The 11,026-nt window shown below is 45.9% G+C and overlaps 1 protein-coding gene across 1 annotated transcript in view; it reads left to right on the top strand.

The window, feature by feature from the left end:
- Positions 1-2,338: 2,338 nt before the first annotated feature.
- Positions 2,339-11,026, top strand: part of GFOD2 (Gfo/Idh/MocA-like oxidoreductase domain containing 2) — a 50,181-nt gene continuing 41,493 nt past the window's right edge. Inside the window, exon 1 of the mRNA XM_001164470.6 lies at positions 2,339-2,559. The gene's annotated coding sequence lies outside the window, so the exon portion shown is untranslated. The remainder of the gene's footprint in view (positions 2,560-11,026) is intronic.

Below are 11,026 nucleotides of genomic sequence, written 5' to 3'. Positions count from 1 at the left end.
TACCTCAACCTCCCAGGCTCAAGTGATCCTCCCACCTCAGCCTCCCAAGTTGCTAAAACTACAGGTATGTGTCACCATGCCTGGCTAAGTTTTGTATATTTTATAGAGAAGTTTCACCATGTTGACCAGGCTGGTCTCGAACTCCTGGTCTCAAGCAATCCTCCTGCCTTGGCCTCCCAAAGTACTAGGATTACAGGCGTAAGCCACAGCACCCAGCCTGACGGGTATTGAAATTAGCTTCCTGTCTCTTGCCTGAGGAGCAAGAGCTTGTTTCAAAATCCTCGCACCGTTTACTGTGTTAACATGGAAAGTTAACCTCTTTCTCCGAGACTGTTTCCCCATCCTTAAAACATGGTAAATCCTTCTGCCCCATGGAGGTAGAGGATTATGGCAGATAAACAGCAGTGTTTGGCACACAGGGATACACACAGTACACATGAGCATCCTTCCTCCATGAGGATGCCCAGTGGTGTGACTGGCCCACTCCTGCCTGCCCTGTCCCCAAGGCACCAGGGTTTTATGCAGAGGAGGGATATGGTAGATCATGCTGGTGTCCACCTGAAGGTGGTACTGGAGACAAATTGGAGCAAAAGAACCCAGGTAGGAGGCTGCAAAGAGGGCAGGTTTGAGAAAGATTTAGGAGAGAATTGGAGGTACAAGATGAATAACTGAATGTGAGGGAAATAGGAGAAGCAAGAGACAAGGCAAATGCAGACTTTGGTTGGGGGTGATGGGATGGATAATAGTACCACAAAATAACAGAACAGAAGGGGGCAGGCAGTGGCTAAAAGTCACTGGAATTGGGAGGTTTGCCAGTAAATTAGGAGGAGGTTTGCCAGTAAATTGGGAGGTTTGCCAGTAAATTAGGGGAAGTTTGCCAGTAAAAAAGTCACTGGAATTGGGAGGTGGTCCAGTAAATTAGGAAAACTGTCTTATGGATGTTCACAGTGATCGCCACCAGCTAATTAAAAGCTCATAATCCTGTGTTAAAATGTGTTGCTTAACCCTGCACTTTACAAACTTAAGTTACTACAGACTGTGTCACTCAGCAGAATCTTACAGGACTATTACTCTTTAGAATGCTCTTAGGGAAGAGGTAGCATAAAGGGGAAAATATGGGTTTTAGATTAAGCATAAAGTCCTGGTTCTATATAAGTAAAGCCAGAGTAGGCTCATTTTCCCCTTAGCTAGTGGTTCTCAACTGGGAATGATTTTGCTCCCAGGGAGACACTTGGCAATGTCTGGAGATATTTTTGGTAGTCACAACTGGGCTTGGGGTGCTACTGGCATCTACTGGGTAGAGCCAGGGATGCTGCCAAACATCCTACAATGCAGACAGCTCCCCCCACCCCTGCCCAACAAAGAATTATCAGGTCCAAAATGTCAATAGTGCCACTGTTGAGAAATCCTACTCAAGAAGAGTGGAACTCCGAACAATGACTAAGAAACAGATCAAACAGGCACATTTTGACTCTGCCTTCCTTCTGCCTGGCTCTAGAGGATCCAGGAGAGAAAGGATAAAATCCCATCAGAAGAGGGGGGGTTTAGGGGTTACAACTTCTCATCACTTTGGAAGCCTTCCATGCTCCTCACAGAGGTGGTAGGAGTCCTGTCTCCGCTCAAAGCAGGGATAGCTCTGCTGCTAGTTAGCATATCTCAGTAGGAACTGCCTCACGCTTAGGTCAGCTGACATATTCTGTCACCACAGGCTGCTCTGGAATGATGGCTGGGAGATCATCCTAATGCCAGCTGAGTGGGGATCTTGATACTCAGCAGGAGGGTCAGACAAGCAGGGACGGGGGCTCCCCATGCAGATACAAACCCCAATCACATTTCCTACACAGGCAGTTTTATTCTAAGGTCTAACGGCTTCCTTACTGTAGCGGATAGTTTGCTATTTGGTGGGGCATAGGCTTCAGTAAAGAGGCCAAGGGGACTGAGGTCACAGTCTTGAAGAGCACTGATATTTAAGGAACAATCAAAAAACATCCAGAGGAAGAGGAACCCAGACAGGCACCTGAGAAAACGGAAAAACGAGTCACTGGGGGTCAGGGAGCCAGGAAGTCCGACGAGTTCGAGAGAACTGGCCTTCTGCAGATATGTCCTTGTCCAACACGAAACCGTCTTTCATTCCAGGACAACCGAGGCTAACCACACCTCCCAAAACCTGGTCCCTGACGCCGGTCAGCGGACCGGAGAGAAGCCAAGCTTAGGAAACTGCTGCCTCCGCCGCCGGAAATGAATAACCTGAGCCTCCTACCCAGGCTGCTTAAGCTCCGCCCCCAACGAGCGAGCATGCGCAGCTCCCGGCTACGGCCCCTCCCAGCGCAGGCCCATCCCCGTTATGGAGCATGCGCAGTCCTCCTGCCGTCCCGCCCCTCCCTTTCCAGAGCCCCCCGTTCCTTAGAAACCAGGCGGCGCGTTCCCGGTGGCGGCGCCCTGGACTCCCGGGCCCGCGCATCCCCGCCAGCCTTCCTTAAGGCGGATGGGTGGCCGCCGAGACCCCGCCGGACCCATGGTTTCCAGTGCAGCGCGGAGTGGGCGATGCCAGCGTGCCAGGTGAGAGGCGGCCACCGGTGGCGGGTGAGGGCGAAAGAGGGCATGGCGCGGCCGGGAGCGGGCGCCGACAGGGCCTTCTCCGCGGCCCGGCGCCGGAGGTTGGAGGCGTGGACCCGCAGAGCCGGGGTTGGAGGGGGCTTGTTCCAACTGCCTGCAGGCGCGTGGAGTGGAGGGTCGCCTTGGGATTCGCCCTTTCCACCGCAGAAATAGGACCCGCAGGCTTGGTGGTAGAATTATAGGATTTGGGAACTTGGAAGAACCTGAGACATAACCCATCCTTTTACCAGATGCAAAAACCTAGTCTCCCCCGCCCTGTGCCGAGCGGACCTCCTGACTGTGTGAGGATGGACGCTTTGTGGATGAGGATGTGTGAGGTGTAGAAGCTTCAGACAAAGGGCTCGTGGGGTAGCTGGTTCGTCCCCTTTCAGAATGAGATGGGACTTTTGGGGATAAATCTTTAAGAAACGGGTGTTCAGTTGACAGGTGGAAGAAGGGACACCCCAGAAGGTGCGAGTGGCTCTGCCAGCTCCCATGTGCCCTATGGCCACGTCTCAATGGCCCTGGCCTACCTTTGTATTTGTAGCTCTGGAAGGAAGCAGATGGACTTGAGACAAAAGGTGAAGTGAGGTCTTCCCATCAAGGCCCTATCACACTTAAAAGGTGAGGGAGGAAGAGTGGACAGGGACATGAGGGCTTGGGAATGGTTGTGTGAAGAGTTTACCCTCCATACTACAGCACGATCTAAAGAACAAGGCAGGATAGAAGAGTTGAAAGCTGTACTGGATAGGCATCAGGGAAGCTTATTTAACTGTCTTATTTATGTTCATTGTTCCCATAATGTTATCCTGAGGGCAAGAAAGTGGATGTCCTTTTAAATGTCCAGAAAGAACTAGGGCAGGGCACCACCTTTGTGATCTATGGGGCCCAAAAGCCTCTAAAGGAATAGCCCTTAGTGTGTGGCCCTTAAGTTGAAGGGAACAGCATTTAATTTAGAAAAGGAAGGCACTTAAATTTATTGTGATATGGAGCAATATAGAGAAGATGGTTGTTTTTGAGTCGGGGAAGCTAGATTCATTCTTGATAAGGAAACTTATTTCCTTCTGGAAAGCTACACTAGAGAACAAAAGAGTTTTAAGGCCATCCATTTTACAGAAAACGTGAAAAAATTAACTGCTTTGGGATTGGGAGTTTAGAGAACCTGCCTGGACCAAGAGAGGAAATTTTCAACAGACGCTTCTGTTGGTCGAATCCTTATTTCACAGATAAAGATTCTGTTGTGAGAGGTTTTCTCTTACCACCTGGTTTTCCCACTTTGCCATGGAATAATCATTGGTCTGGGTCTAATTCTCTATCTATCTATCTATCTATCTATCTGTCTATCGAGACGGAGTCTCACTCTGTCACCCAGACTGGAGTGCAGTGGTGCGATCTCGGCTCACTGCAATCTCCGCCTGCCAGGTTCAAGCGATTCTCTGGCCTCAACCTCCTGAGTAGCTGGGACTACAGGCATGTACCACCACGCCCAGCTAATTTTTGTATGTTTAGTAGAGAAGGGGGTTTCACCATGTTGGCCAGGCTGGTCTCGAACTCCTGACCTCAGATGATCTGCCTGCCTTGGCCTCCCAAAGTGCTGGGATAACAGATGTGAGCCACCACACCCAGCCCTCATTATTATTTTTATTTGCTAGGGCAATTGCTATCTGATTTCTATAGTAATACTAGAACACATTGGTAGTAGAACTAGCAATTTTTTAAAAAGCCTCCTCTGACCCAAAACTTAAAAATTAGAACTATGTGATTTTTAAAAGATGGTCCCTGATTCTAATCATCAAAGTCAGTTTGTCCCTAGCTTGATAGAAACTAATTTTCTATTTACATTTGACTTTGCAGCAGGTTTTTCCCCTTGTCCTTATAAGAAGATACATTGGAAGTATAATAATGTTAACAGGTGAAATCAGTTTAAAGAAGAAAGCTTTGGGCCGGGCGCAGTAGCTCATGCCTGTAATCCTAGCACTTTGAGAGACCAAGGTGGGTGGATCACCTGAGGTCAGGAGTTTGAGACCAGCCTCACCAACATAATGAAACCCCGTCTCTACTAAAAATACAAAATTATTGGGGCATGGTGGTGCACGCCTGTAATCCCAGCTACTTGGGAGGCTGAGGCAGGAGAATCGCTTGAACCTGGGAGGCAAAATTTGCAGTGTCGAGATCGCGCCATTGCACTCCAGCCTGGATAAGAGCTAAACTCTGTTTCAAAAAAAAAAAGAAGAAGAAAACTTTGTCTTGGCTTCATAATTCGGCATCATACCATAACTATGGGTATTGTGACTGTGCTTTTTACCGACTTTTCTTGCACCTGTGGGGTTATTTTGTATAAATACCTCAGGAGTTATAGTGGGGCATTATCAAAAGCAAATGTAACCTCTGGGGAAAATCAGTACTGTTAACCAAATTCTGTCAGAAAGGCTTCATGAAAATCATTGTGTTCTGTGCAGAAACCTTCATTACTTTCACGTTGACCCAGAGGAAGGTAAGGCAAGTAGGCCAAAATCAAGTCAAGGTAAAATGGAAGGGAGCAGTTGCTACCTGTGGAACTGGATGGACTGTGGGAGGGTGTTTTGAACGTAGGCACAAATACTTTGAATGAGCTTTTGGAGAGGGTACTGCTTAAATACGGCTGTGGTGTGCCCTGTGGATTTGTGTGAGTTTTCTGAACTCCAATCAGAAAAACACTTGTTTTCAGAGAAAGGTAGACTTACAGAGGACTCTCAAAAGTCCTGGTTGCTATGACAGTGAAACCTTTGACAAATAATTACTTAACTTCTATGCCATTTTCTGGAGCAGCTGAGGGCAGTTATATCTGGCCTGTAATAAAGTAATCAACAGTGTTTGACAGGCCAACCATGAGGAAACCCTACCAGATAAACCAGCAATGCTAACAGAAGCTACTTTCACTGAACTGATTTTCTAGTTTTCCCATAAGAGGAGAAATGGAATGGGGATGCAATGTCATCTGATGTTAGAAGTTGAAATGCAGAGGTCGGTGTTCAGAAAACACAGGATCAGAGAGACCACTAACTTAGAAATAGGAAAAGTGCCTTTCTGATGCCTGAAAAGTCACTCATGCATATTTATTTTTAAATGTTTATTCATTTTTGAGACAGGGTCTTGCTCTGTCACCAAGCCTGGAGTACAGTGGCGTGATCACAGCTCACTGCAGCCTCTGACTCCTGGGCTCAAGTGATCCTCCCACCTCAGCCTCCTGAGTAGCTGGGACCACAGGTGCATGCCACCACAGACAGCTAATAAAACAAGTTTTGTTTTTTTTTTTTTTTTTTTTTTTTTTTGTTGAGATGGGGGTCTCTATAACAGGGGGTCCAATTCTAGAACAAATCCACAATTGGAATTAGAGTACATCTAGGAAAGAATGGAATTGGAGATTTTGCTATTTTTGAGAACTTATATACAGTATAGTAATGGAACATTATCTTTCTTGCATTCAAAAGTAGTAGATTTATATTAGCAAACTTAAAAGCAAACTGAAATTTGGAGTCTAAAAGTCCTTATTACTTGAAAATTTAAATGGCAGGTGTTTTAAAAAGTGAGAATGAAAGACACTTGAAAAGCTTGGGTTCATGAAAGTTAGAATGGTAAGAGATACTGAGAAAAACATGAAAGCAGGAAGAATTCCCTACACTCTAACACCTCCTTATAAATTAGACATTGGGTTGGGAATGAGCTCACTAAAGTACCTTGTCTTCAAAGACAAAAAAAATTTTTTTCTCTCATGGTGATGTGAATAAACACTTAGAAAATATGGATTAGAGCCAGGCGCGGTGGCTCATGCCTGTAATCCCAGCACTTTGGGAGGCTGAGGCAGGTGGATCGCCTGAGGTCAGGAGTTGGAGACCAGCCTGGCTAACATAGTGAAACCCCGTCTGTACTAAAAATACAAAAAATTAGCTGGGTGTGATGGCGGGTCCCTGTAATCCCAGCTACTAGGGAGGCTGAGGCAGGAGAATTGCTTGAACTCGGGAGGCAGAGGTTGCAGTAAGCCAAGATCGTGCCATTGCACTCTAGCCTGGGCAACAAGAGCGAAAGTATGTCTCAAAAAAAAAAAAAAAGAAAAAAAGAAAGAAAGAAAATATGGATTAAACATTAAGAAGGAAGAGTCGAATATTTCCACATTACTTAGTACCCTTGAACCCTGTCCTTAAGCACTTGTTTGCTAGCTCCTGCTCTTAGAAAGGAATTGCAAGTAGTGTTTTTGTCCAAGGTACTGTCATTTCTCAAGGTAGCCAGTGATAAAATCTATATACTCTTTGGGACCCTGGATAGTCCTGAAATTCGTGGGAACATAGCTCACTCTCTCTGCCACCTTTCTAAGTCATTCCCAAGAGCTTCTGTAAAGATTTCTATCAGTCCTCTATAATCAAGGATTTGGAATGAAGACTGTGAAAAATGGGAACTGAGTACTTAGTGTGGTCTTCCTTTCTGGCCTGGGATAACTGTGCTACTCTCAAATTGTCAGCTCTCGATTTCTCATGAGAATAGATAACCCCAAAATAGAACCCAAAACACTTCTACTTGGCTTTGAGATTTTACCGTATCACTTTATAACCTCAAAATCTTTATTATTTACTTTCATAATTGTATTTTACTTAGGATGATAACCTTAGGCAAATCGTGTAATTTCTGGATCGTAATTTTTTTTTTTTTTTTTTTTTGAGACAGTGTTTCTGTCTCCCAGGCTGGAGTGTAGTGGCACAATCCCGGCTCACTGCAATGTCCACTTCTGGGTTCAAGCGATTCTTGTGCCTCAGCCTCCCGAGTAGCTGGGATTACAGGTGTGCGCCTTCATGCCTGGCTAATTTTTGTGTTTTTAGTAGAGATGGGGTTTCGTCATGTTGGCCAGGCTGGTCTTGAACTCCTGGCCTCAGTGATCGGCTCACCTCAGCCTTCCAAAGTGCTGGGATTACAGTTGGGAGTGACCCTGCCCGGCCTCTGGACCATAATTTCTTAACCTGTATAACAGGAAGCAAAATGAAAATGTCATAAATGTGTAACAGTAGAGAATGAAAAGCTAGTTCATATGGTCAGTGGCTGTGATATTGTGAAATACATATTTGGTCTTCTGTCTCTGTTTCCTGGCATGCAATTTCAATAGGTTAGTGCAAAAGCAATTGCAGATTTTGCCGCAAAGTAATGGCAAAAACCGCAGTTGCTTTTGCACCAACCAAATCCCTGGAATCTCCTGAGTGATGGTTTTTTGTATGCTAATGAGTTAACTGGTGGCTGGCAGCTCCTGGGTAGTTTCAGGCTGGGGACTGGTCATAGGAAACATCAAAGCATGATTAGAGGGTTGTGACTTTCAGCCCCACTCCGCAACCTCTGGGGAGGAGAGTGGGACTGAAGGTTAAGTTGATCGTCAATGGCCAGTGGTTTAATCAATCATGCCTAGTTAATGAAGCCTCCATAAACACAGGGAGGGCATGAAAGCTCCAAGCCCCTTCCCCCATACCTTGCCCTACGCACCTTCTTCATCTCTATCCTTTGTAATATTCTTTATAATAAACCAGTAAATTTAAGTTAAGTGTTTCCCAGAGTTCTGTGAGCTGCTCTAGCAAATTAGTTGATCTGAAGGAGGGAGTCATAGGATCTCCAGTCTGTAGCCCATCAGGCAGAGGCACAGTTGAAACAACCTGGAGCTTTTGATGGCATTGGAAGTCGGGAAGGGGAAGTCTGTGGGACTGAGCCCTCTACCTGGGGGATCTGATGTGATTCTCCAGGTAGATAGCGTCAGAATTGAATTGAAGGACACCAGCAGGTGTTGACTGCAGAATTGCTTGCTTGCTTGGTGTGTGGGGAGAAACCCCCACACATTTGGTCTTCTGTGTTGATTATTGTGGTGTGAAAGCAGAGGAAAAACAATTTGAATTTGTCTTTCCACTTTCGCAATGACATACCTGTTATGTAACCCATAAAACTGTTTATGATAACATGAAAGATGCTTATGTCTGGCCAGTGTGGCGGCTCACGCCTGTAATCCCAGGACTTTCAGAGGCCGAGGTGGGCGGATCACTTGAGGCCAGGAGTTCAAGACCAGCCTGACCAAGATGGCGAAACCCTGTCTCTATAAAAAATTAAAAAAATTAGCTGGGTGTGGTGGTGCACGCCTGTAGTCCCAGCTACTCAGGAGGCTGAGGCAGGAAAATCACTTGAACCTGGGAGGCAGAGGTTGCAGTGAGCCAAGATTGCCCCACTGCACTCCAGCCTGGGCGATAGCAAGACTCCGTCTCAAAAAAAGAAAAAAAAAAGAGAAAAATGCTTGCATCAAAAGAGTAAGTAAAATAACTCAGGATACAAAATTGTGCATACAGTATGATCACAAATACACCAAACAAATGTAAAAACGTAGCCAAAATAGAACATAAGAAAACACCATAGTTTTCTTAGTATTTTATTATTATTTTTTTTGGTTCAATTTCTTTGTAAAAACGTTGGCCACCATTTAACATGTAGTGGCAGCCACGCGCGGTGGCTCAAGCCTGTAATCCCAGCACTTTGGGAGGCTAAGGTAGGCCAGTCACCTGAGGTGAGGAGTTCGAGACCAGCCTGGCCAACATGGTGAAACCCCATCTCTACTAAAAATACAAAAATTAGCTGGGCGTGGTGGTGCCTGCCTGAAGTCCCAGCTACTTGGGAGGCTGAGGCAGGAGAATTGCTTTAACCCAGGAGGCAGAGGCTGCAGTGAGCCGAGATCATGCCACTGCACTCCAGCCTGGGCAACAGAGCAATACTCTGTCTCAAAAAATAAATAATAAATAAATAAATATTAGCCAGGGGTGGTGGTGTGCGCCTGTAATCCCAGCTACTCGGGAGGCTGAAGCAGGAGAATGGCTTGAACCCAGGAAGCAGAGGGTGCAGTGAACCGAGATTACGCCACTGCACTCCAGCCTGGGCGACACAGCAAGACTCCTAAAAAAACAAACATGCAGTGGCAACAAAATGCACCCAGTTTACATGCATCAACAAGTTAAATCACAATACATGAACAACACAAATTTCAAACAAACAGTACTGAGATAACTTGTGTTGCATTTACTACAGTACTTGTACTCCTAATAGAGATGGGTCTATATTTTAAAAAGTAAAACCTCTTAAAGTTTTTTGCTGGTATAAATGAGGATATAAACTGATTGTCTGAGAGACTTCACCCCCTCTCACTCTGAAAATTGGTGTGTGAGTGGGGAGAATCATGGCAGGGTCTACTAGGTGGCACTGATGTTTCCTTTCCCAGGTGTCAGTGAACCAAACGGTAATGAGGTTACCTGGTTAACGAGTGTGTTTGTGTGTGAGGTGTGTGTGTGTAATTGAAAGGTGACTATACATGACTGGGCACAGTGGCTCACACCTGTAATCCCAGCACTTTGGGAGGCTGAGGTGGGTGGATCACTTGAGGTCAGGAGTTCGAATTGAGCCTGGGCAACATGGTGAAACCCCGTCTCTACTAAAAATACAAAAATTAGCTGGGTGTGGTGGCGCGTGCCTGTAATCGCAGCTTCTCAGGAGGCTGAGGCAGGAGAATCGCTTGAACCCAGGAGGTGGAGGTTGCGGTGAGCCAAGATCATGCCACTGCACTCCAACCTGGGTGACAGAGTGAGACTCCATCTCAAAAAAAAAAAAAAAAAAAAGACTATACAGATCTTAAATGTTGCTTTCTAAGACTGCTATTTCTTGTTGACAGGTAGTTTTGACCATTAGGGTTTCTTTGGTGGTGCTTGATGGACAGCAAGTATATTATAGGAAGTTCCATGTGGCAAGTGGTTTCTGTGGCAGGGTAGCTCCTGCTAGGAAATGATTCTGCCTGAGAGGCCCTTCTGGGGGTGACTCTGGGAGCATGTGAGATTGTGTAACTGTCCTGCCAGGCATCCTCTGATTGTCAGGGAGAAGGGGGTTGGAAGAGAGGTCAGTCATACTTCCAGTTGCTTTTCAGCCTTTTGTATTCATATTCCTGAACTCACATTCAGAAGCTCAGGGGACACAGCTTGTATTTTGGAACAATGGGGAAGATGATTTAACATAGTATTTCTTATGTGATGTTATTTTCAAAATAAATCACTGTTAGTCAATGACTGTTTTAGTTCTTTTAGCCCTGGGCTTGCTCCTGATCATGGTGGGGTTTTTTGTTTTTGTTTTTTTGCTTTTTTTTTTTTTCCTTTGAGACGGAGTTTCACTTTTGTTGCTCAGGCTGGAGTGCAGTGGTGCAATCTCAGCTCACTGCAACCTCCGCCTCCTGGGTTCAAGCAATTCTCCTGTCCCACCCTCCCGAGTAGCTGAGATTACAGGCTCATGCCACCATGCCTGGCTAATTTTTGTATTTTTAGTAGAGACGGGGTTTTATCATATTGGTTAGGCTGGTCTTGAACTCCTGACCTCAGGTGATCCGCCCACCTCGGCCTACCAA

The sequence above is a fragment of the Pan troglodytes genome, chromosome 18, assembly GCF_028858775.2.
Source record: "Pan troglodytes isolate AG18354 chromosome 18, NHGRI_mPanTro3-v2.0_pri, whole genome shotgun sequence".
Classification (NCBI taxonomy): domain Eukaryota; kingdom Metazoa; phylum Chordata; class Mammalia; order Primates; family Hominidae; genus Pan; species Pan troglodytes.
This window is presented reverse-complemented; position numbering and strand designations above follow the sequence as displayed.